At 43.9% G+C, this 27,315-nt stretch overlaps 1 long non-coding RNA gene across 1 annotated transcript; it reads right to left on the bottom strand.

Annotated features, from left to right (window-relative positions):
- Positions 1-21,430: 21,430 nt before the first annotated feature.
- LOC107295431 lies at positions 21,431-26,506 on the bottom strand. The gene is made up of 3 exons (XR_001549063.2): positions 26,413-26,506; positions 24,316-24,523; positions 21,431-21,638 (listed from the first exon to the last, which is right to left on the bottom strand). It is a non-coding gene; the product is annotated as an uncharacterized LOC107295431 (long non-coding RNA).
- Between the last annotated feature and the right edge of the window lie 809 nt (positions 26,507-27,315).

The following is a 27,315-nucleotide window of genomic DNA, read 5'->3' as shown; positions in this document are numbered from 1 at the left end:
TCAACCTGTTTGCCAAGCACTTCCAAAACACCAGAAGGCAGGAGAAGAAACAATGGATGGAAACTGATCAAGGAGAGAAGCAACCTAGAACTAAGGAGAAATTTCCTAACAGTGAGAAAAACTAATCAGTGGAACAGCTTGCCTCCAGAAGTTGTAGGTGCTCCATCACTGGAGATTTTTAAGAAGAGATTGGACAGCCATTTGTCTGAGATGGTATAGGGTTTCCTGCCTGAGCGGGGGGTTGGACTAGATGACCTCCAAGGTCCCTTCCAACTCTGTTATTCTGTCTGAAGTAGGACAATTGCTAGAAGCAGGATAATTCTACGGATTGGCAGTAAAGTGGGAACTCCTGAAAACACCTTAGCAAAAGATCAGATTTTAACTCCCACATTTCACACCCGTAAACAGCAGGTTCAGTTGCCTCCCGAAAGCTCCCATTAAGATTCGGTTGTTTAGTGTCAGATGATGTCCCGGATCATAATTTGTCTTGACTGTTTAGACAGGAACAGAAGGGAAAGAACTAACTTAGATGTCACACTAATGAAAATTATAGCTCTGTTCTACAGTTAATTCCACTCTTTATAGATCTTGCTTCCAAACTACGTGCCACATAGTACATACCTCCAGCCAGCTAGGCAGCTGTGCACCCTCCGTGTATTTATTGTCAGTAAGTGATTTGTAAAGGAGAGGGAAGGAAGGGTGGAAGAGACAAACGGGAACATCTCACCATGTCCATGGAGGTTCTCAGTCCTCCAGGTCATGGTTGTCCCAAAGGGGCTTTTTCAGGAGGCAACTGGACTTCCTTGTTTTTCTTTGAAGGTGTTTCGCTTCTCATCCAAGAAGCTTCTTCAGCTCTGATTAGATGTTGGGGAAGGGAAGGATTTATACTCCTTGCAGACCGCTGGTCATTTGCCTCCTTTTAGAGAGTAGTTGAGGCCACTTGGAGGTTTATCTGTGAAGTTCCAAGAAGGCTCCACACACATTTGCACTACTCAGGTGACCCTGAGGACACAGATAAACCTCACCATGTCAAACAGGCCCAGTTCAAACTAACACTGCCCAATGTGAACTTGCAGCTCATCCTTGTTAATGACTGTCTCTTTAGCAACCATTTGCAGTTATGTCAGTAATGAAAAAATAACTTTACGATCAATTCTTCACAATACTACAATACTGCAATACTGTAACTACTGTGCCCCCATGGCTCTTAGGTAGATTGATGATAGATAGATAGATAGATAGATAGATAGATAGATAGATAGATAGATAGATAGATAGATAGATAGATAGACAGACAGACAGATAGATAGACAGACAGACAGACAGACAGACAGACAGACAGACAGACAGACAGACAGACAGACAGACAATTTGGTAAATGTGCCCATACAAATGAAAGATATCTCTCTCTCTCTCTCTCTCTCTCTCTCTCTCTCTCTCTCTCTCTCTCTCTCTATCTATCTATCTATCTATCTATCTATAGCTATCTAGCTATCATCTAGCTATCATCTCTCTATCTATCATCTATCATATCTACCTACCTACCTACCTACCTATCTATCTATCTATCTATCTATCTATCTATCTATCTATCTATCTATCTATCTATCTATCTATCTATCTATCTATCTATCTATATCTCTATCTATATCTCTATCTATCTCCATCCATCCATCCATCCATCGTCTATCTATTCATTATCTGTCATCTCCCGGTATCAAATTTGTATGACCTCCCATCTCACACGAGTAAATCTGAGTGGCATACAACTGTCCACCAGGACCTTGCAGAATTATCTGGGGAAATGGTGCAACCGGTTTTTTTTTTCTCTCTCTCCCTTTCTCTTCATCCCACTATCCTACATATTTTAAAAGTCCATGAATAAACCATGAAAGGTGGCTAGCACCTCACACAGACTCTTTTCATCTTCAAAGCTTTCCAGAAGACGTTAGCAAATGAAGGAGCTGAGCACTATAGCCATTTTCCTGGATAGAGAAAACTCAGACCTTGGGGAAAACAGGTGGGAAAAGAAACAGCCGAGAACTGCTTGCTCCTGAGTTTCAGGAACCCAAAGCAGAAAAAGCAAACAAATCCTCACCAGGATGCTTATTAAAGTGAAGCACAGACCGCTAATGGACGATTGCTCAATGATAATAAAGCATTCATTTATTCACACAGGAGTCACTCAACTCCTGTAATTTAATAGAAGCACCGTGTTGGTTTTTTTTTTTTGCCAATGTTACAGATGGGATTTGCCACTGCTACCTTCTAGGATTTTTTTTCTTTCTTTCTTTCTTTCTTTCTTTCTTTCTTTCTTTCTTTCTTTCTTTCTTTCTTTCTTTCTTTCTTTCTTCCTTCCTTCCTTCCTTCCTTCCTTCCTTCCTTCCTTCCTTCCTTCCTGTCCAGCCTATACCCCTCAGATTGCTTCCCATCCCATATTAAGTCAATCCAACTCTGGCCATTGAGTTTGGCCAGATACTGCAACTACTGCAAAAGTTTCATCCAACTGCTTTTTTATTGTAAACTGTGTTTTTATTGTTTGTAAGCCACCTAGAGTCACTGTGAGTGAGTAGGAGGCTATATAAATTTTCTAAATAAATAAATAAAATAAAGATGAATGCATTTGCGTGGGAGAATTTTTTTCATGCATATATCTTTGGTCTAAATTTAAGGAAAGATGAGGTTAGGGCTATCAGAACTTTTGGACTGCAAAGTTTCACGCAAGCACTAGATGGCAGCAAAGAGCTGTAGAATCACACTGCTTTTGCTCTCACCCTGTGGTCATTCAGATTTTTGCAACTCCGTAATGACAGTCTGGATGAGGAGTAGGGGAATTCATTGTGAATGAGGTACACCAATTTTCCACTCCTGGTCTGTCTTTAGAGAAGCACTTCCCAAACTTTTTCCTTCATTATCCCAAACTGCTTATCAGAAAGTCTTATCCGACTTGGAATCCTGGTCACAACTTCAGCATTGCCATAACTTCAAACAGTTGCTGATGAAATGGTCATAATCCAAGGACCACCTATATTATAAGACTATACCTTTGACTGATTTTTATATCATTTCAATAAATTACCCATATAACTTCATCTATATTTTAGTCCTTAATAGGAAAACCTTGGAAGACTTTCAAATATATTTTAATACATGTGGCAAACTTTTAAGCCAATTCAGATGTCTCTTTTGTGATGGTAATAGATTTGTGCGTCACTTTTACCCAGTTTGGGGTAATTTATCCTAGTTGGGGAAGCTGAACTTCCAAATGCTTCCTGGTTTGGCCCTCATCCCTGGTTGTTGTTGTTGTTGTTGTTGTTGTTGTTGTTGTTTTGTCTTTCTCTGTAGAAACCATATGTTCTGCTGCTGTATCTCAAGTCTTTTTTCTTTTCTTTTTCAAATATAGGAGATTCTGACAACCCTAGAGAAGATTCCCAGGCAGAAAAATAACTTTTCAAGAAATTGGCCTGAACAAGCTCTCCTTTGATCCTTCTCTTGAATTGCATCCCCGCTTGTCAGAACTGATACCATTTCCTGAATTGTCGGGTAAGTGTTTTCATTCTTGCTGTCTAGAATCTTGTTTATCTACATCAGTGTTTGTTTGTTTGTTTGTTTTTAGGAGAGAAAATAAAATGGATCCTTACCCACTGCTCATCTGCAAAAGCAGAAGGCAGATGAGATGGGCAAAACAGAGACTTCCATTGGAGAAAGCCAGCGGCTTTCTCGGGGATTAATCTGGTTGCTATTGTCACCTCGATTAAAGGGAATCGTGCTAAAAACGCCTCTTAAAGCCACGGGGGTAGATTATCCCCCTTTTTGATGGAGGATGGAGGCATTAAGCGTTAATCTGTCAAGGACAGGAAGTGGAAAACGTTGAATGGGGCATCCATTTTCCCAGAGGGAAGACTCTAAAGAGGCTTTCTGAAGTTAGGAGGGCACGTTTGCTCCATGTCCTTCCTGATTGTGTGCGGTTGTCAAGTTACTGTGCACTTCAGTTTATTCTTTAAGAATATTTATTATTTATTATTGCTTTGATACTGTGGAAAAGACCTTAGGAAGGTCCACAAGTCATACAAGGGCCAAGTTTGAAGACCCCTGCTCTGTAGCATCCAAACCAGCAGCAGGCAATTCCCTCCTTTTGTTGATAAGCAAAATGCTTCCAGATGGACAGCCACCCCATTCCAACAATGGGGGCCCTAGTAAGGGCTTAGTAGACATAATTCCATGCCCCTCTTTATTTTATTTTATTTTTTAAACCTAATAAAGCAGCACTGTCCCATGTCTGTGTTACTAAAAGGAGATGAATTGTGCATATCCGAGTTGATTTTATACAACCTCCACATTCAACTGACACATAATCCCCTCTCTCTCTCTCTCTCTCTCTCTCTCTCTCTCCCTCTCTCTCTCTCTCTCTCTCTCTCCCTCTCCCTCTCTCTCTCTCTCTCTCCCCCTCCCTCTCTCCCTCTCTCTCTCTCTCTCTTTCTCTCCCTCTCCATCTCTCCCTCTCCCTCTCTCTCTCTCTCTCTCTCTCTCTCTCAAACACACACAACTCCACATGTTTGCCATCCATCCTGAACCTTTCAGAGGACGGTCACTAGATCTTTAGTGACAAGGATTCCAAAATCAGCTTCTTCATTCGCCTCTCGCCTCCGGCTGGAAGATTAAGGATAAGCTCCTTAATGGAAGCCAAGTGTCATTTAAAAACAAAAAAAAGGATGACACATTTGGATATGTAAATCTGCCCAGGAGATTTGAAATCGGACTCATCCTAAGCAGGTTTCCCTAAGCCCTACAAAAAGCAACAGGATTCTTACTTACATGTCTTGGACTGCTCATGTGGCATTACCAGTACAAAAGAAGGCAAAATAAATAAATAAATAAAATGGAGATCACAAAGCATCAAGATCTGAAAATCAAAGTTGAAAGATTATGGCATAAACTATCCATGGCGGTCCCAGTGGCTATCGGCACGCTGGGTGCCTTATCCCAAATCTTGGACAGCACTTAGAAAATGTATACATTGACAAACTTTCCATCTGTTGGTTGCAAAAGGCCACATAGTTGGATCCGCCTATGTGCTATGCTGGCCTCCTAGATTCTTGGAAAGATCTTCATGCAAATGAAGCTAAAGAACTGGCAGCTGTAACTTCAGATGGTTTTGTGTGTGTGTAACAAGAATAATATAATACTACCGCTCACTTTCAACCTATCTCAACCTCACAGATGTGTCCACGGAGTTTTATGGATCATATAGAACAGCTTGCATTGCCTTTTCTTGAGATCTTTTTCCAGCTTCTGGATCCAGTCTGCAGCCCTGGAATTCCTGAGCAGTTTCCCAATAGGATCCAATCTGATCTGGCTACCTTCTCATCCCAAGTAATACCAGTTTGGGGTGGTCACCACTGAGGTTTTTCTGATCCTTAAATAAAATCGGAAATCATAATCGAAGGTACTTTTTTGTGCAAACAACCCACAGCCTCTGCTAAAAGTCTTTAAACTCTCGTGCTGTTCTTTTTCTCATCTCACAAGCATCTGGAATTCCCGTTCATTTGTGGGGTTTTCTCTTTTAAAAGAGGGTTTTCTCTTTTAAAAGAAAGCCATTCTCTCTCTCTCCCCCCCCCCCTTTCAGAGCAGGAGAAGGACTGATTGACAGGCTAAGCTCCTAGGCTCCAACACATTTCTTAGCAATGCAGCAGCAGGGAGCACAGAAATGCTGGTTTTAATTGCTCAGTTTTCCCTTCTGACGCTCAAGCCAGTTTCACACTCCCAGCAGAAGGCTACCCTCGTGGTGTGCCAGCTGATCACGGCCCTGCTAATTGGATCCGGTGATCGGAGTAGTATGGGGAGGGGGGTTGTTGTTGGCTGGCCCTCTCTTTAGTGGCCTTCTGCAGACCCCTCCTCCTCCCTGCACTCAGCAGATTCTCTTTCCACCACGTCTATTTTTAATAATGCGCTGGTAGGCACTGCCAGTGGCATCTTATCTGTGAGATGGCTTCTTGCTTGGGGACGGAGAAAGAAATCCGACCTCACATTTTACACAAACAGCGAAAACATTTCTTCCCCTCGTGTGACAAGGAAGATCTATTCGGTTTCTGAATTGTTATTAGAACATTGTCTATGTGTATATATAAAAAAGAAAACCACACACGAACACACACACAACACTATGCACACATACACCCCCACCAAAAAAATATATACCTTTGCGTAAACGGGCATCATAATGCACAAACTTTTTTTAAAAAAAATTGCTCAAACAGATATCCCCCAAAACTTTAAAATTTAAGATATTCATCCACTCCATATAATTTACCTTATTCATTTGGTATTTTACCTATTTAGTGATATTAGTGTTAGTATTAGTATTATTTTAGTGTTAGTGTTATTTTACTTAAGGATTTTATTTTATCGGTAAACTGACTTCTCCCTAGAATACTGAAACAATGGAATGGTGTCGGTGGTAAACATGTTCAGAGCATCATTGTATGTTTCAAGTTAGAATGCATATTTTATTTCTATTCTAATTGCACACTACTTCTCCAATTTTACCAGTTTGGGGGAATAGAAAAAGACATGCAGATAAAAGCAATTGGGGGTGGGAGTTGCTTCTGCAGGCATTAACTTCCACTGGGAAAGTGATCTGAGTTTTTCTGGCCTCGTTTTTGCTTTCTGGAACAAGGGTATGTGTGTGTTATTTACTCTGGCTGGGATTCAAGAAGACAGACCTGGCATCAAGCCGAAGAAAGTCTTGCTACCTACAATGAAATAATACACTGTTAGAAGATGTGGTCGGGCTACTCACTGCCCTGATGAGCATCAAAGCAGCCGAGATGACACTCTCCGTAATTTTGTAGTATTGTTTCTTATCGGTGAGGGTGACAACAATCAGGCACTGCCTGTAGTCCATGTAGAAAAGAAGATGCTGGATTAGGCGCACAACAGGAACATGTCTGAAGAGACCTTCTAAAGAACAAGGCTAAAAAGCTGAATCCTTGCATGGTTTTTATTTAGTCAGGGGCACAACCTGTGGGCTTCTCTCATCCTCTCAGGACAGCCATCCAAGTATCCATTCAAGGTGCCTCAAGCATCTCCAGATGCCTGCTGATGACACCAATCTGGGACTTTCAACATCATAAAACAGGTGCTCCTGCACCGACGGAAAGCTCCTTTCTATAAATGAGGCAATGAGATTACGTTAAAGCTTCCTTGTAATGAACTTATCTTAATCAACAGAGAGCTAATTATTTATCCCGTTCCACACTTCTCTGAATTTTGCTTGGCTGTTCTACGTTCAAAGGAGTTGTCTACAAGAGCGAATTGGGAACGCCACGTCAGGACCCCCACACGGATTTGGTTTGCAGTTTTGTTCACTCAACGTCTCACTTCAACCAGGTTGCCCTTAGTTTTGTGGGTTTCAGCACACATTGTAACCTCCCATTGTAGAGTCCAACAGCCACAGTATGCTTGGCCAAAAAGTGTCTAGCTAGTTTGTGATTGTCACTGATGCATGCAGGAATTTTGATAGGGCTTTGTTTTGTGGGTTTTATTTGGTGCACAAATGGGAGAGCGCAAATTTGTCTTTGAAATATACATATATTGGCTTCATGAGATCCCAAGAAAGACATCAGAAATCTCTGCCAGAGCACCCTGGAGTGCTAGGAACAGCTAAGATCCTGCACAAAACCCTCAAACTGCTAGGTTTCTAGTAAAGGATCCACGATCGAGGAAGATCCCTCATAAGGCTGAGAAGGGATTTTTTTTTTTAATGTAAAGATTCTGGAAATCGAAACCCAAATGCCTTCTTCCCTTCTTCGCTTTTCCCTTTCAACTCGCACTTGGGCTTGGCTCCCTGTCAGAAATTGTCACCGCTCTGAATTCCAGACGAGTCAGTTGAACCTGAGCAGATAATTCAGCTGATATCAGTTTGTGTCTCCTGACAGGGATAAAGCAGTTGGCATCGCGTAACTAATCACAAGATTAAAACATGAAAAAAGTAAAAGCGCCCCAAGACCAACTGCCTCTGAAGGGACCCCCGAGGAGCCGACAGGATCTGCTGCTTGCAAGAAAGATGACACTGCCAAGATTAGACACTCCAGCGAGTGACGTGGATTAAGACACTTCTTGCTTACGGAGAAAAGGCCATCTGCAAAGGAACGGAAAAAATAAGTCGGTATTTCTAGCCTGGCCTTCGGTCTCCAAACAGAGCCAAGGATTGTATGATATCAAGGTCATCTGTTCTGCAAATACATAAAGCATAGAATCATGGGACCTCGGAGGTCTTCTATCCAACCCCCTGCTCAAGGCAGGAGACCTTATACCATTCTGGAAAAATGGAGGTCCAATCTCTTCTTGAAAGCCTCCAGTGATGGAGCACCCACAACTTCTGAAGGGCAAGCTGTTCCACTGGTTAATTGTTCTCACTGTCCTAACTTCTAGGTTGGACCACTCCTTAACAAGCTTCCACCCATTACTTCCTGCCCTGTCCTCGGGTGCTTTGGAGAATAAGTCAACCCACTCATCTCTGTGAGAGTCCCTCAAGTACCAGAAGACAGTTATCATGTCCCCCTTCATTCTTCTCTTTGATAACTAGACATACCTAGCTCCTTCAACCACTGATACTACACTGTTGAGATTGAGGGGCTTCCAAGTCAAAGAGAATTGCCTTCCTTGTGGGAATTTTTTGGGGGGAGGGGAATAAGGTATAGAGCAATTGGTGGAGAATATTAGGTGATGAAGGGTGGAACATTCTCCAAGAAGATCCTGGGGGAGTCACTTTTATTCTCAGAGGGTCTAAGGGCAGGATAAGAGGTAATGGATGGGTCATCGAAGAGAGAAGCAAAGTAGAACTAAGGAGAAATTTCCTGAGAGTGAGAACAATTAACCAGTGGAACAGCTTGCCTCCAGAAGTTGTGGGTGCTCCATCACTGAAGGCTTTCAAAAAATAGGTTGGACAATCTTTTGACCGGGATGGTATAGGTTCTCCTGCTTGAGCAGGAGGTTGGACTAGAAGACCTCCAAAGTCTCTTCTAACTCTGTTGTTCTATGTTCTACGTTCTGCCTGTTGTTTAAGTGCTTCCCTTGACAACATTTCTTTACAAATCCTGTGACTTTCTCCCCACGACCACTGAAAAGTTCCTTCTAGAGTTCGACCAACTTCCATCTTTCTTCTTTATAACAACATACTTATTCTCTCTTCTACGTGCCACCCCTGCCGATATCTCAAGAGCTTAATGGTGACTGCTCTTCCGTGTTATCCTCACACTTGCTCTTCCTCAGGCTAAACCACCCAACTCTTTCAGCCATCCCTTTAAGGATTTAGCAATAATAAGATCAACATCTGCAGCTTGCAGATGAAAAAAATCTTCCAGCACTTAAGCTTTGGGTAAACATGCTGTCTTTTGGAACACTCTATATTTTAGGCCACTACTTCACACAGTCTTCTGCTAAAAAAAAAAAAAAGGTTATTCACTGAGAGAAGACTTTTTAAAATAAGCAGAAACATTCTGGTTTTTATAACGCGACTTTGGTGTTCTGGTCTTATTGTTTGAAGGAAGCACAAAATTTGTGAATACGGCCGTGTTGTGATAAAATCGTGCTGAGCAGGTAGAACTGGGAATTCTGTTTCTAGAGGCTCCGTGGACTTTCAAAAAAACCCCTTTCAGTCAGATAATCTATTTGGAAGCTAATACAATTTTGCAACTGCATGTCTAAGGTTTATCAGTTTCCTGATGAAATTTTTTTTTTCATGCTGCAATTTCCAGAGCTTGGAAGAGCACAAAGATTTATTTTAATTTATTTCATTTGGCTTATATTTTGTTCCGATCATAAATGATTCTGAGCATCTTATAAACCTACCAGAGGTAAATAGGATTAAAAGAGCAAAACTAGCCAGACAAATAAGACAGCATTGTAAAATATTATGCCAAGGAGTCATTAAAACCAATGCCATCTTATACTATACTGGGCATCAAGGTTGTGTCCAGCTTCCAAGACAAAATGTAGAAAAAATCTGGCAGAAGAGAATAAAAAAGTTTAAGGTTGAACTGTGCAGTTCTTGACGCTCTTTGAGCTTGATTTTTCTTGCAGACGTTTCATTACCCAACTAGGTAACATCATCAGTGCTAGAAGGGAATGGGGTGGGAGGAGGAGGAGGAGGAGGAGGAGGAGGAGGAGGAGGAGGAGGAAGAGGAGGTCATCATCAGTGCTCTCTAGAGATTGGCTGTTTTCTTGGAGACATTTCATTACCCAACTAGGTAACATCATCAGTGCTAGAAGGGAGTGGGGTTTGCGCTCATTCTGTGTATCAGTGGCTTGGACTGTCAGTGTTGTTTGTGGTGATGGGTCTTTGATTAGGTTTGATTGTTTGTCTGAGTCTGTAGTTCCTCGATAGGGGTATTATTTATTGTTTGGTCTAGTGTTCATCTTGGTGTTAATCTCTTCTCATCTGGATGTTGATTGCTGGCGGGTACGTGTTCTGGCTTTTTAGTTTCAGTTTGGGCTTTTTGACTGCCTCTTTCGAGAAGTGTGTAGACGTTGTTTATCTCTATCTGCCTGTTGAGAGCTGATTTGTTTGAGCGCCAGGCTTCGAGGAATTCTCCAGCATTTTTAGACTCGGCTTGATCTAGGATGCTTACAATTTCCCAGCTGAAGCTATCGTTGAGTCTGTCCGTGTGCTGTGAATTTAATCAGAAGTTAACGCCCAGAGTGGGAATGCGCACGGTCGATCCAACCTGCTCCCAAAATGGTTCCACTGGTAAAAAGTGAGAAACGTGTAGTTCAGCGTGTAAAGTACGTTTATCCAGAGGAGAACCCCTCCCGGTCGCAGAATGGAGAGAAAGCCGCTACGCATTCACTGACGGTATACGTGGCTCGTATTGTCTACGAAAATATTGGACGAGAGTTCCGACCCTTGCTACGTTATTTATAAATAAAGAGTCTCATTTCCCCGGTTAAGCCAGCCAAATTATTTCAGCCTCTCTGCCGTAAACCCTACCAGGTTTTGTCCATCTCCTGAGCAATACTACAAAAGCAGTAAATGCCACAAATAAAGGTTCTTTCCCTTCCAGGATATCCCTAATCAGCTGATATTGTCTGAATACTCTTTTTTTTTTTCCTTTTTTGCCCTTCAGTTGGGCTAAGCCTCATGTTGTTGAACAGGACCCCCAAAAAAATGTGCATGTATGTTTTTGAGCTTGTCTCTTCCTTTTCAGCTCCTGAACCGTTAAGTCGCTTTACCGTTAGGCCTCTTTCTATCCTGACAGGTGACTCAAGCATGATTTGAGAAATCAGTGGCATGTGTTAAGAATGTGCCAAAATTTCCATTTGCCGTGACTCAGATGCGCTTGGAGAAATAAATAACTTGTTAAGAATTTGCCCGCTTCAGGTTGCCACGTAAGCAGGCATGCGGAGAACTCTGGAACAAAGCAAAGGATTTGTCTGAGCTGAGGTCAGATAGCATTGGGTTCATTGCATCTCTTCCTTTAATATCTGGAGAGGTCGTCTTACGGAGGAGAAGTTGCGTTTTTTGTTTTTTTTTAAAAAAAATGGCAGATGTGTTTCCTTTCCCCAACAAACGGACAATAATCTCTTCCTATCATAAACAGCTGCTTTTGTAAAAGGAAAGAAAACGGGAGATTTCGTTCCTCTTCCCTTATTCCTGCCATCCCGTAGTTTTCCAATAGCTTAATAATAATAATAATAATAATAATAATAATAATAATAATAATAATAATAATAATAATAATAATAATAATAATAATAATAATAATAATAACCCCTGCTCAGGCGGGAAACCCTATCCCATTTCAGACAAATGGCTGTCCAGTCTCTTCTTAAAAACTTCCAGTGTTGGAGCATTCACCGCTTCTGGAGGCAGGTTGTTCCACTGGTTAATTGTTCTAACTGTCAGGAAGTTTCTCCTTAGTTCTAGGTTGCTTCTCTCCTTGCTTAGTTTCCATCCGTTGTTTCTTGTCCTGCCTTCAGGCGCTTTGGAGAATAGCTTGACTGCCTCTTCTTTGGGGCAGCCCCTGAGATATTGGAGCACTGCTATCATGTCCCCCCTCCTCCTTCTCTTCATTAAACTAGACATACCCAATTCCAGCAACCGTTCCTTATATATTTTAGCCTCCAGCCCCCTGACCATCTTTGTGGCTCTTCTCTGTACTCTTTCTAGAGTCTCAACAGCTTGATTCTGTAGGCAGCAAAATGCAAGTCTTCATTGGACCGAGGAAATTGATGGGGTGACTCTGGACCCGTTACTCCTTCTCGGAATAACTTAAGTGCAAGAATGTCTGTGGAGGTTCCCAGTCATCCAGGTCACATTTGTCTGAAAAGTGCTTTTTCCCAAGGCAACTGGACTGGGTTTTTTTTTCTTTGAGGAAGAGGCCATCCTGCCAGAACTGATGAAGCATCTTGGATGAGAAGCAAAAACTCTTCTTCAAAGAAAAAAAAAACAGTCCAGTTGCCTTTGGAAAAAACACCTTTGAGACTAACTCAAAGAACTATGGCTGGAATCTAAAGAAATGGAAAGAAAAGAGTTCCCAAGAGTGAAATGTGCATTACAATATAAGAACTACTAAAACATCTACCATTATGGAGGGTCTTATCCTTCCTCCTTATTTTTCATTATCTTTACACTTAGCTTGCTGACATATTCAAGTAGTTCTTGATTTGCAGCCGTTAATTCAAATCAGGATTTCCTTTGTTGAGCATGGCTAAGTGATTGACTCCCAACTTTATGACCTGTTTTGCCACAGATTGCTGCACTTTTTAAGGGAATCACATGGTTGCTAAGCGAATCCATCTTTCCCCATTGGCGTTGCTTCTTGGATGCCGGTCGGGAAGATTGCAAATGGGGGTCACATGACGTTGAGATACTGCGGTGGTCACAAATACATACCTGTTGCTAAGTGCCCGAACTTTGATCACATGACCCTGGGGATGCTTGATGGTTGAAAGTGCAAAAGTTGGTCGTAAGTCCCTTTTTCATTCTTTTTTTTGTAAAGATGTATTGATTTTTTTCCATACAATTCAACAGTACTTATTCAAAAAAACATGTTATCTGAGTTTATCATTGATCAACATAAATTTAATTCCTAATCCTTTATTCTTTTCTCCAGCCGTTGATCAAATAAGTCCCAAGTTTGAAAGTATTCTGTTTCTTCTTTTTCTTTCAACCTCAGAGTAAATCTGTCCATTTCCGCACATTCTAGTATTTTTTTAATTATTTCTGCCTCTGGTGGTATGTCTTCGTTTTCTCAATATGATTCTAGCCGCTGTTATCACATGTAAAATCAAGTATAGACTTTGTTTATCCATCTTTTCTGGCATTATACCTAGTAAAAAAAAAGTTCAGGTTTTTTCATTGTAACTTCAAATGGCCAATCCTTGTAAGTCAAAGATTACTTGTATATTCTTCAAGCTCTTACATGTGCGATAATAAAACTTTTCTAAGAGAAAGGCAGAGTTCAGCATAGATATAGCAACTTTTTCAGTGGGAGGGAAAGAAAGAAGAAAAGATACTTCTTGAAAGATTTCGGGTAGCTTCAAATCGGATATTGAGAGCAACTTTGGAGAAACGTTAAAACGGAGTTCCACCTTAACTGTCCTATCTCTGTGTCTCTACAGTTTAGTACAGTAAGTGAATTCCTATTTCCTCCTCTGCTTTCCCTCCTGTTGTTATCCGACCACATTAAGTATTGTTCTTAAGATTTGACTCGGTAGGTCTCGTCCATAAGTCTTATAAATGAATTCCGAGGTCAGTTCTACAGAAAAAAGGATCGACAACAAAACCATTCTAGAACGAAACCGTAACCTCCCTCCGGTTGTCTCGTCGACAATTTGTCCTCTATTGTTGTTGACCCCCTTTTTTCTCCTGTTAAATAGTCTATCTTAGCCTCCCTACTTGCGTTTGGGGGAAAAAACACAAAATAAAATAGGAACAACCAACTTTTTAGCCCTTAAAAATGTGAAGATTGTGAACTAGTGTTTTTTCTGGGGGAGGGGGGAAGAAATCCTTCTTGCTTAATTAGTGTTGCTGGGTCTTCTTATTTATATATTCCATGTGAAAAATAGGAAACAGAAAAGCTAGTGTTTGTGACAAGAGAGGCTTCCTATATAAACATATTATTGGTCCTCGGGCTGAGACATCGTAAGTTATCTGGCATGCTAAAATGTGAGTAGTGAAGTGGCCAGATTTGTGAGTGATGATAATAATGATCTCTTTAGATACTGCATGGAGCTTTACAGAGGAAAGAAAAGACACGTCCGCCCCAAGAAATGCAGAATCTAAAATTTGACATCCAGGAGATAGAAACATGGTAAGTGTAAAATCAATATTTGTTAGATATATATGTTGGTTTGATTTTTAACAGCCTTGCACTAAAGTACTTGTTTGATGGAAACAATTTACAAAACGGAGAAGTCTCCCTTCTCCTTCCTTCTTTTCTTTGATTCCTTCCTTCCTTCCTTCCTTCCTCCCCTTCCTTGCTTCCTTCCTCCCTCCCTTGCTCCCTTCCTCTTTTTAGTTTCCTTCCTTCCGCCCTCTTGAATCAAATTTTTAACATTCATTAATCAGAGACAGGTACAAAATGGCTCAAGAAACAGAGTAAATGACTGAGAAAATTCCACATATTTTTGTGGACATTTCTCTTAATAATTTTTCCAATAAAACCATTTTGTGCAACAAAACCCAATGAACGTCCACGCATGCTTTTCAATAATTTCTTCAAAACACAGATTTTAACAGGCAAGATCTTCTCTGTAACTAGCTTCAGGCAGTGTACAATATTTGAATGACTTTCTATGCCCTTTTGACCAAAATGAATCTCCTCAAAATCATGAAACTGAATGAAAGTTTAAAGTAATATATAATGTCATGTAATATTAATGCTATTATTAATCCAATAGAAATGTAATAATTTTGCATATATAATGAAGGGGCCTGGGCTGATGGTGATTAATTAGGTTTCTGGAATATGGTGACCATCCAGTTGAAAACACTGATTCATTAAGAAGAACAAGAAACCAAAACAGATCTAGGGGTTCTGATTAAAAAAATTATACACGGATCAGCAGAGCTTATTTTGCCTGTATGCATTCCTTCTAATGCAGCCGCTTTGAAAGTGTTCAAATGCCTGATTTCCCTTTTGTGAGATAGATAGATAGATAGATAGATAGATAGATAGATAGATAGATAGATAGATAGATAGATAGACAGATAGATGGAAAATGGATAGATAGATGGAAAATGGATAGATAGATGGATAGATGGATGGATAGATGGAAAGAGGGATAGATGGAAAGGTGGATAGATAGATGGATGGATGGATGGATGGATGGATAGATAGATAGATAGATAGATAGATAGATAGATAGATAGATAGATAGATAGATAGATAGATGAGACAGAAACAGACAAGTAGGGAAAAAGAGAGAGAGAGAGAGAGAGAGAGAGAGAGAGAGAGAGAGAGAGAGAGAGAGAGAGAGAGAGAGAGAGAGATGGATGTCAGGTAGATTGGCCCCCAGAATCAATACCCATCGCGGGCACATCCATGCTCTCCAGCTACTCTCCAGCCTTCAGGAAATCTCAGCATCGAAGGCACATCAATAGCCCTCCATTTGCAGTCCCTGCCGACTGCTTCAATTGGAGATGCCGGCTCCGGACACGATTTCCCCTGGCATTGAAGGAGCCATTAGACTTCTGCAGTGACTGCTCGAGCAGTGGGCATCCTTTGTTTGGTACCAACTGTTGCTTTTCGGCCATAATTGTCAGAACAAAAGCTTTGCCACCCCCACTGGGTTGGTATTTCTAGGGTCAGCCCAGCTGTCGTGCAGGATCAATAGCTTGGACGTTAAGAAGTGCAACTGGGCCATTGAGAGAGGCGTTTCATCCGTGGCTCAGCTCCCTCACCTCTTGATCTCTCTCTAGATTCGTACAGGTCGCAAACAAGGCCCTAAATCCAGGTTTAAAAGCACAATTGCTGGTTGGTTTCTAGCCAGCTTGCACCACCCACATACAGCACCTGTATTGTTTCTCACCCTGATAATTAAAAAAAAAAAAGCTATTGGAAACTTTTTCCTGTTTCCAGGACTTGGATAGCAGAAATGTCCGCTTGCAAGAATTTTTTTTATTTTATTTTATTTGCGGTGGCTTGTTACTTTTTCTAGTTGTGTTTTTCCAAATGTTTTCTTTGTGGACCCGACACGTTTTAGCCTTCTAACCGAGGGCATTCCTGAATGCCTTAAAAGCTCAGCCTCATTTCGCCTGCTGAACGGGGCTCCACTTTCTCTCCTGCCACGTTCGGCCACGGAACGTCTCCTTTCTCCGCCGACCTTTAAAGCCCTCGAGGGATTAAACTGATATCCTGAAATTTCGCCAGGAGCTTCGCACCATCGCTTATCCTACCCCCCCCCACTGCCCAGAAAAGGAGAGGAGGACTGGTCCCCCCCTTAACGCCGCCCTGGGGTTCCTCTACATTTGCACAACCCGCTTGCCCCTCTTCAGACGACCCCTTGTCCTATCTCGAGGAAACAGTCCCACCCCCCGGGGGGAGGATGGGGGGGTGCAGAAGCAGCTGCGCTCTCTGCACGTGGCCAGAGGCTCCCTCTCTACTCCGCCTGCTTGCTAAGGAGAGGAAAGGAGGGACCTTCTTCCTGGAGAGCACCCCACCGAGGAAACGCCACCCCTCCCCGCCCACCAGCTCCGCTCGCCGGCTGCGCTCCGGTCTGCCCCCCCCTCCCCGTCCCGCAGGCACCTCCGCGGGCTTCGCCGCCGGCGCTGCTAAAGGGCGAACGGGGAGGCGGCGGCGGCGCCAAGCCGGGAGGAAACCCCCCCCCCCATCCCCCCGAGGCGCGCGCCCGCCACTCCGCTCCGGCCGTCGGGTGGTGGCGGCGGCAGGCGGAGGGGCGGGAGTGCCCGAGAGCGCGCCCACCGACCCCCGAGGCGCCGTCGGGAGCCCGAAGAGGCGTGGACGGGACAGCCCAGGAGGGGAACGGCGAGCCGGAGCGACCCAGGCGAGTGACGGGCTGGGGAGAGGGAGGAAGGGGGTCGCGATGGGGGTCCCCGGGCACCAGGCTGCCGATCGTGGCGCATCCAGCCCTCCTGGCGCCTCGGGCCGGCGAGGACACCTCGGGTGGGTTGGCAGAGCCCGCTCGCCAAATATAGCACGTGCGCGCCTCTTGCCAAAGGGGGCGGGCAGCCTAGCACGCCCCCTCCCCGCTCCTCCCACCCACCCTCCCTCCCTCCCTCTGCCCATCGGTGGGGAAGGCACATCTGGAGAGGCGGGGGGGCCGGCGCGCTCTGCCAGGGCGCGTGGGCTTCGCTTAGCAACCCAGCCTCGAATCCACCTCCGTTTTTAGGGGGAGGGGAGGCGGGAAGGGGAGGGGAGGGGGGGAACACCTGAACTGAAACGGGGGAGGGGAGCGTACGTTGCACTCTCCGCCGCTGCGTCCTCCCCCGCTTCTTCATCACACACACACACACACACACACACACCCCAGTTCCCCGTGTCCTCGCCGAGTTGGAAGGAACTTTGATAGCTTGAGTATTTGCCGCGCGTTCTCGGTTGTGGCTGAAATTCCCACGACCTGCTCTCCGCCGGCTAACTGGACCCAGCCTGGGGTTTTTTGCGTTTTTTTTTATTTTTGGTTTTTTTTTTATTTTGGGGAGTTTGCAGGCGGGTCGATGGAGGCTTGAACGTTTGTATTCGCGCGCGGTGCGTAGTTTTCCGCTTTGATTCTCTGGTGGCTAGTTTGATGCTTTCGCGTTTTGGGTGCGTCGATTGGATGCCTCGATGCCGCAATCTGGCGAATTCACTAACCAGGTTCAGGAATGCGGACCCTCCGCCGGGAACTCACCACAAGGGGCCAAAAAGCAGCTGGTTAGATTGCGCCCGGGGGAGGACCCCGCAGCCATTGAAGGAGAACGTTTCAGAGGTTGAACCCCCAGCAGGGCGGGCAACAGTTCCCCAAGACCAGCCTTGGGCTCGTGTGATTCCCCCCTCCCATTCCCAACCAGCCCTTGCCTTGATTGGCATGGCGATGGGAGTTGTAGTCCACCGCTTCCAGGGAGTGGAATGATAACTTAGAAATGCCATTATGGAACGGTAGAGTGTTCTGTTCTTTTCTGCCCTGCTCATTTCTGGAAACCTCCCCAAATTGGTATATGATCAGATTAGGGCACGCTGAACAGTAGTAATAAGTGCAGGATCCAATCTGGGTGGGTCCTCTGAGTTTGGGGCTCATAGTGGAGCCCATCCTCAAGGGACTTCTCTCACACTAGAATGTATGCTTGAAAGGAAGGCAAAACCACTGGTCCCAGTGATGGACCCAGATTGGATCCTGCAGCATTATCCTGGATGGAACATGTATATTTGCCTTCATTCGTGAATAGCGTAGTAGTAGTAGTGGTCATATTCCTGCATTGGTCACAAGATGGATCTAAATGACATCCTTTCCAACCTCTCATGATGGAAGTGTCCCTGCAGCTTCCAGGCAATGTTGCTCCCTTAGACTCAGTTTCCATCCAGAAAATGGGAAGGTTTTTAGCCACTGGATTTTTTTGTGCATATCCACACTCCCCCTCCCCCACTTATCACTTATATTCCAGTCATTCCCTTTGGGGTTAGTATAAGACTGCTTGTTAAGCATTTGATGCCATAATGAATTCTCTTCTTTGCTGGAGGCGTCTACAGAAAAGCTTTATGGCCCTCTGCTGGAGTTGCTATAGAAGTACATTCCTACACTACACAAGGGGTCAGTCTGGATGACCTCCGAGATATTTCCCACCCATCAGTCTTGGGTTCTAGTTTGGGTGGCTGAGGTGGCAGAGTCTTCTGCCAGGGATCCTTTGAGCTAAGCTGCTGTGAGATACCCGGAATTGTTTAAAGATGGGCAGTCAGAAGAGAGCGTTAAGTAAAATACATATACTGTATAAGCCTCTGTCACTGCTTCAGCTATCTATGACGAAAGCTGCCTTGTAAGCATCTGCAGTGTGGCTCATGTTGCATTACTAAGTGCGAAATTAAAAACGGCACTGATGAGTGAAAGTTAGGACCAGCATTAGCCCTGGACACGGCGAAGGTTTTAAGGGATGAAGGTTGATACCTGTTTTAACTTTGTTCAGAGATGTGTCAGGATGAAGCTTGGATGTTGTGGGGGTGGGGGAGAGGGACAATAGGTCTTCCAGAACTGAATTGTGGGTTGTGAAACAGATGGAGCTGCAGGAGACATTGTTGTTGTTGTTGTTAGTTGCGAAGTCGTGTCCGACCCATCGTAACCCCATGGACAACGTTCCTCCAGGCCTTCCTGTCCTCTACCATCTTCTGGAGTCCATTTAAGCTCAGGCCTCCTGCTTCAGTGACTCCATCCAGCCACCTCCTTCTCTGTCGTCCCCTTCTTCTCTTGCCCTCCATCTTTCCCAGCATCAGGCTCTTCTCCAGGGAGTCCTTCCTTCTCATTAGGTGGCCAAAGTACTTGAGTTTCAGCTTCAGGATCTGGCCTTCTAAAGAGCAGTTGGGGTTGATCTCCTCTAGGACTGACCGGTTGGATCGCCTTGCCGTCCAGGGGACTCGCAGGAGTCTTCTCCAGCACCAGAGTTCAAAGGCCTCCATTCTTTGGCGCTCAGCCTTTCTTATGGTCCAACTTTCACAGTCATACATTGCAACTGGGAAAACCATGGCCTTGACTATATGTTGGCAGGGTGATGTCTCTGCTTTTTAGTATGCTGTCTAGATGGGACTAGAAATTATTAACACTCAGTTTCTACTGCCTTAACTCATTGAAACAAGCCAATATATTCATTTGGGCTGTTTTGTGTGAAGGGTTCCCCAACTCCGCCTAGCCAGGGTTGATCAACTTTCTTGCAGAATTTAGGAAACACTTCACAAAAAAAGTGTATTTCACCCATGTTTCCATTTGCTCAGTGAATACATTAAAGCACAAAACCAGCGTAAACGAAAAACAAAAAGAAATTATCCAAGGATATGTAAACTGTCAGGGCGGTTCCCAGGATGTGCTGATCTGCAACCATTAAGCCAGGTCAACGCAGCTCTTCAGGTTTATAAAACGTGGTTTGCATCTCAGTGTGTTGTGTAAAGGCAGCCCATAGTTGAGGAAATTAGGGTCAATTCCTGCCTTAAAGGGTGAACCAGAGATTGGAGGAGACTGTTCGTGGCAAGGAGAATTAAAAGGTGTCTCAAAGCATTTCAGAATCGCCCTCCCTTGATATGATAAGGCAGGTCTGTAGTATCTCAGGTGGGTTATGATGCTGGTCTCTCAAGAAGAATATTGTAAAAGCAGCCTTTGGGGGGAGAAAGAACGCAAGGACTCGCTGCCCTTTCCCCCACCCTAAATCAATATTTTGAGGCAGCTCCGTGTCGTTTTTGCCTAATGACAGGTTTGCCTCCCAACAGCCTCGTAATGTGTGTTTTTGCTGAGCTAGCTTTACAAAATGCAGGTTAGTGTGCTCTTTCCTCCAGGGACAGGAACTGGCTCCAGAGTCACAAGCTTCTTTGCTAAATATATACCAGGAAGAAGGTGTAGCAAAACCCAGTGGGGTCGTCTATAATCTAAGTGTATCTCAGATTATGGATAAGTTGCGTCTTAAGCGAATAAATTGCTCCAGGCTGCCCCCTTCACTTCTGCTTTTGAGAGCACAACAGAGAGAGAGAGAGAAAAAAATTCTCCAGCTTTCCTACAACTATTATTCCATTAGGGAAACAGAAGGATTTGAAGCACAGTCAGTGAAAACCAATGTCATCATAACATTCTAGGTTGTTTGTTTTTTTAAAAAGCGTTGCAAAATCTCTGCCACAGCAATTGTGAGTACGGGATAGGACTCACATAAGGATGAATCACGCACACACAGACACAATCCTGCACCTGTTTCAAGGTGGGTGGATTTGAAACAACGCAGGATTCTGTTCAATTTGCTCTTTTTTTTTTTTTCTTCAATCCATTCCTTGCCCGCCAGCTCTCTGAGGGATTTATTTACTGGCTGAATTGATCTTGCTGAACATTTCTGAGCGATTTGCAGAACTGAGAATAAAGACCACATTCGAATACGCTGGAGGTGCCAAAGCAGCAATTAAAAGACAACAGTGCACTGGCTGGGCGAGGGGTAGAAATTCAATTTCTATAGTTGATCCATCTGTTAGTTGATAATACATTTCCTTGATCCTCTCTTCTTCCAACAATATTCTCCTTTTGTCTACATTAAAGAAATATAATTCTTAACACTTTCAATACATACAGAGTTGGGTATAAACATTGTTTCTAGTATTTATACGTATAACAAAAACATCAACATATAACCTCTTTTCTAATCAGCTTATGTTTCAATTGTATTTAAAAATAATCATCTTATTAAGTCATTGAAAAAAATAAAGCTTTCTTAGATAAATGTACTCCGGCAAAAAAAACAAACAAAAAAAAACGTGCAAACTTTTTAAACAGCCTCCGTGAAATTAATCAAAAGTCCTCGTTTTATGAGCAGCCAGTTCTCGTGCATTCCGGTAACTCGGAGGTGTTTCCGTGCAGAACCACGTAAGTGGGCTTGCTGCAACTGGTGGAGAGCAGTTGCTTCTGGATTCATTCCCTGAATTTTTTCCGCCCAACTCCGCAGATTGACGTCTAAAGCTGATCTGCAAAACAGAAAAGAACAGAAAATAAACTATTCGGCACAAAGAACATTGCATTAAGACGATGCCTTAAAGTTTGCTTTGGGGAGTTTTGATGGATCGATGCAGCGTTTGGCTTGAGGGCCATTCAAATCATGAGGGCCGCAGTGAGTTTAGGTAAGCTCTTCCAAATCTACACACTCACACGCACACAAACACACACAGAGGACCCTCACTTGCATCTCTTGCACTTCCGGTCGCGTTGGTGAGAAAGGCAAACCGATAGATCCGTATTGAGGTGGACCCAGAGGAACCTTATTTCTGGCTGGTTCTTTGGAAATTAAAAAAAAAAGGCAAAATGGAGTCCCTCCACCCAGTGAGGAAAAGTGAGAGCGGCACTTCCTAAGAAAAGTAAAGAAAAAAGCCAGCACCCTTTCCGTCTGTGATGATAACCAGGCTCTCCTTGATTTGGACATTTGATCGGAAACTGCTATTGAGTGTCTTTTCCCAGCAGATAAAGCCAAGTTGTCACTCAGACACCAGATGTGGAACTCCCTTCTTTTTAATCAGGAGTGTTCAACTGCGGCAACTTTTAAGACTTGTGGACTTCAACTCCCAGAATTCCTCAGCCAGCATGGGAAAATGTGCACGCTCCATCATAGGAGGTTCTTAAGAAGATATTGGACAGCCATTTATCCAGAATGTCATAGGGTCTCTTGCTTGATCAGGGGGTGGGATTAGAAGACCCCTGAGGTCCCTTCCAGCTCAGTTTGTTATTCTGTCTTTTTATTATTCTAAGATTTGGAAGCCTAGAAGCCCAGGATAAGGAAGGAACAGTTCTGGGACCTTCCCACATCGTTATTATTAGCTGCAGACCCCTTGGTCTTCCTCCAGATCAGCTGCACGTTCCCACACTCCTGCGCTCCTTTAAAATGCCACCGAGATGATCAACGGGCATTTTTTCTCTGCAAGAGGTAGAATTTACAATGGTTTTCACCTTGACAGGAACAGGTTCAGCCAGCGAGTAAGGGTTGTTCAGCCTGTTCAGAGTGCCATCCATCTTAATTCTTTTGACCAGAGCAGAATGAACGCAAGCCAGGGGTAATAGAAAAACTCCAGATTTTGCCTGGAAAAACTTTTTTTGCTGCTGGCAAGCATTTTTTATGAGTCTCGGTCAAGGGTGCAAAGCACTTAAGGAAAAAGGTGCCCTTAGCCTGATGGGCACAGAATGCCTAAGGTTGCACACTTTTAGAGCCATCTGCACAGTTTTGTGTTAGGTGTTGTTGTTAGTTGCGAAGTTGTGTCCAACCCATCGCAACCCCATGGACAACGTTCCTCCAGGCCTTCCTGTCCTCTACCATCTTCTGGAGTCCATTGAAGCTCACGCCTACTGCTTCAGTGACTCCATCCAGCCACCTCATTCTCTGTCGTCCACTTCTTCTCTTCCCCTTCATCTTTCCCAGCATCAGGCTCTTCTCCAGTGAGTCCTTCCTTCTCATTAGGTGGCCAAAGGACTTGAGTTTCAACTTCAGGATCTGGCCTCTAAATCAGTTGGGTTTGTGGCAACTGACAGATGGCCTTCCCTAACACAGAACTACTTGAGCCAAAGAATGACCAACTTCTCCTGACTACAGCTACCTGGCACCAGCAGGCAAGGGGGCCTTCCCAGTAAGACTGCCCAATGCCCCATTTGGACTATGGGGAGTGATCACTATGCTCCAGTGTGATATAGTGTCGTAAGAATGCTGCAGTTGCCAAAAAAGCTAATTAGACTGCATCAGCAGAGGGATAGAATCAAGATCGCGTGAAGTGTCAATGCCATTTTATAATGTAAGACCACACTTGGAACACTACAATTTTGGTCAGGATGTTGAGACTCTATAAAGAGTGCAGAAAAGAGCAACAAAAGTATTTAGGTTGGAGGCTAAAACATATAAAGAACGGTTGCTGGAATTGGATATGTCTAGTTTAATGAAGAGAAGGATGAGGGATGACATGATAGCAGTCTTTCAATATCTTAGGGGGTTGCCACAAAGAAGAGGGAGTCAAGCTATTCTCCAAAGCGCCTGAAGGCAGGACAAGAAGCAACGGATGGAAACTAATCAAGGATCGAAGCAACCTGGAACTAAGGAGAAAAATTTTGACAGAACAATTAACCAGTGGAACAGCTCGCCTTCAGAAGTTGTGGGTGCTCCATCACTGGAGGATTTTAAGAAGAGAGTGGACAGCCATTTGTCCAGAATGATACAAGATCTCCTGCCGTGGGCAAAATTCAAAGTCCCTTCCAACCCTATTATTCTGTGTTCTGTATTCTAAGATGTTGCCCTAGCACAGGGGTAGACAACCTTGGCTCTTTTATGACTCGTGGAGTTCAACTCCCAGAATTGAGTGAGCATAGCTCGCTCAGGAATTCTGGGAGTTGAAGTCCACGAGTCATAAAAGAGCCAAGGTTGCCTACCCCTGCCCTAGCACTAAGGAGATGCAGGCTCTACATCCACTTTTGCACCTTGTCAGCCTTTCAAGCTAGTGCAGAGGAGAAGCACCAACTATTAGTTTTTATATGACCTTTCCTTTAAGGCTCCAGTGACTTTGCAAGGCTGAAAACATTTTGCCCCTTCTTGGTATTTACTTTCCAGAAAACTAGGGAGGGTCCTTTCTAAGATGCTTCCCACACCCCTTTTCTTTTTGTGGGCTGAAATACCTCTTGCATGATGGTTGTCCAGCCTGGGATTCTTCCTCCTGTCTTCCAAAGCCATTCACCACAGACCGTTATATACTTGGAGATTTGAGTTTCTCATGCTGTCTTAAAACAGCCCACCCCCCATGGCGAAAAATGAAGAAACAAGTGCAGTGATGTTGGCTTGAACTCCCAGAGAAGAAGTGGGATATAAATCAATCGAACAATAAACCTAAAAAAACAATAGCAATTGTTTAGGCACTGCATGTTTAAGAGACTACATGTTTACTCAGACCTTCTAACCATTTTGTGTGCGTAGGGTTTCTCCCCCCCCTTCTCTCCAATCAGATTGAAATGCTTTTTGCTTAAATTATTATAATTCTAGATTATTATCTTTGTAGCGTAATTGTTTTTTAAAAAAAAAAAAAAAAACAATGTACACGACTCCACAAGAGGTAGTATAAAATGTCTTAAATGATAATGATAATATATGTGCTTTTCCACCTACCCATTCTCTTTTGTTAAGGCTTAATTAAGGATATAGCATACTGTATCTAGCAAGGAATGAACAATCCAGAACTAGCTTAGTTATTATAAGTTTTCTTAATATGTTTGGGTATGTTTGGGTGAGGAACCTTGGTGCAAGTTCTCTCCTAATTCACAGGGTCAGCCCATGCAAAAAAACCCTCCCCCTCCAGCCTCTTTTAGGAGAAGCTTCTTATAAGGATTATAACCACGTTGCTATCTTAGGTCTTTTCTCACCCGTGTTCTTGTTTGTTAAGCTTAAACTAATGCCCGGTTAATGTAGGAAGTACATTCATTCTAATAAAAACAAATTAAAAAGAAGAAAATCCTTGCATTGAACATTATGACCTTGGAAAGCCAAAGAAAGTAAGAAACAAATTGCTGGAAACTGCCAGCTCAGCTAGAAGGAGGAGTTAAGTGAAGGCCTAGCTTGGAATCCTTCCGCAGTGGCAAGTGGCATACGCTTGACTTCGGCCAAGATCCATAAAGCCTTGTCTGGTTGTTCCCAGGGGAAGGCAAGCAGTCTGGGGAGATGCTTGTAACGTAAGTGGTAGGCAATACAGTTACTTACTTTAGGTGTTTGCAAGAGGCTCTGGTTGTTTGTGCCTGACCCAAATAGGATGTCCATACAGCAAGAAGGACAGTTCTTAATGATGTAAGAATGACTTCTGCCTCCAAAGACTGCCAGATTGTGCCATTTTCTCTGTAGAACTAGCTACCTGTAAACTATAGATGTGATACCAATAAAGGAGAATATTTGTAGCTGAGGGTTGACATGAGGGCTCCTTGGTGCTCTCTGAGCTTGCTTGTTTTTTTGCACACATTTCATTACCAAAACTAGGTAATATCATCAGTGCTAGAAAGGAATGGAGTTTGGGGATGGGGAGGAGGAGGAGGAGGAGGAGGAGGAGGAGGAGGAGGAGGAAGCTCTTCCTCTTCCTCTTCCTCTTCCTCTTCCTCTTCCTCTTCCTCTTCCTCTGGGGGGGGGATCCTTGATGCTCTCTGAGCTTGCTTGTTTTCTTGCAGACGTGTCATTACCCAAACTAGGTAATATCATCAGGGCTAGAAAGGAATGGAGTTTGGGGATGGGGAGGAGGAGGAGGAGGAGGAGGAGGAGGAGAAGGAGAAGGAGAAGGAGAAAGAGAAGGAGAAGGAGAAGGAGAAGGAGAAGGAGAAGGAGAAGGACTGGGGGGGGATCCTTGATGCTCTCTGAGCTTTCTTGTTTTCTTGCAGACGTGTCATTACCCAAACTAGGTAACATCATCAGTGCTAGCCCATCCCTTTCTACCACTGATGATGTTACCTAGTTTGGATAATGAGACATCTGCAAAAAAACAAGCCAGCTCAGAGACACACACCCCCCAGGACCCCCCAGTCCTTTTCTTCCTCCTCCGCAAACCCCAGCACTGATGATGTTTATAATGCTCCCTTATAATGCTCCTTTGCTGCAGTGCTTCTCCGTTCTTGGGATAAAAACTACCCTATGGGTGGTCAATAAATTTGATAAATACATACATACACACTTGGGTTCATTCCTACCCCCCCAATAGCCAAGCAGAATCCTGACACGTCCAAGGCACTCGGGCTGTCTCCTACCTCTTTTGCAGGACATCCCAACTCTTTCCTGATCCTTGGGTTGCAGAGGCCCTGCCGTGCCAGCTTCCCTCGGCCAGGCACCATTTTGAATCTCCCCGATTTCTGACACTTGATCCGGAGGTTTATTCTTAGCCATCTTTTGCCCTTCCCGGGCCTTCTCCCCAGGGGCTGCCGGCGTCCCTTCCCTCCCCCCCCCCCCATGTCTGCTTTCATTTCACGTGTAAATGTTTTCCCTTAATCTGCCCATTGGATACGGCTTTCGGCTTTCAAGGCACGTTTGTTTGTGACTGACATGCTGTCGACAAACATTGTACAGTTCTGTCTGGAGCAGCTCGCTTCTTCCGTGGAGTGAGAGGAGGCTTGATGCTGTTTGGAAATAAATTGCGAGGTATGAAATATGCTCTTCGTGGGCATATTTAATTGCCAGTTATTACCGTCATTATCTCTCTTTTTTTTCCCCCTAAGCTCCCACCTACCCACCCATAACGCATCCTGCAAGCCTGTGGATTTTTCAGAGCTAAGAGTGCGCATCCCAGAATAACAGAATGACAGAGTTGGAAGGGACCTTGGAGGTCATCTAGTCCAACCCCCTGCTCAGGCAGGAAACCCTATCCCATTTCAGACAAATGGCTGTCCAGTCTCTTCTTTAAAACCTCCAGTGTTGGAGCAGCCACAACTTCTGGAGGGAGGTCGTTCTACTGTTTGATTGTTCTAACTCTCAGGAAATTTCTTCTTAGTTCTAGGTTGCTCCTCTCCTTGGTTAGTTTCCATCTGTTGCTTCTTGTCCTGTAATAGGGGGGGAGAGAGAGGGGGGGAGAGAAGAAGAAGAAGAAGAAGAAGAAGAAGAAGAAGAAGAAGAAGAAGAAGAAGAAGAAGAAGAAGAAGAAGAAGAAGAAGAAGAAG

Source organism: Protobothrops mucrosquamatus, unplaced genomic scaffold, assembly GCF_001527695.2.
Source record: "Protobothrops mucrosquamatus isolate PMUCROS unplaced genomic scaffold, P.Mucros_1.0 scaffold2333, whole genome shotgun sequence".
NCBI classification, from domain to species: domain Eukaryota; kingdom Metazoa; phylum Chordata; class Lepidosauria; order Squamata; family Viperidae; genus Protobothrops; species Protobothrops mucrosquamatus.
This window is presented reverse-complemented; position numbering and strand designations above follow the sequence as displayed.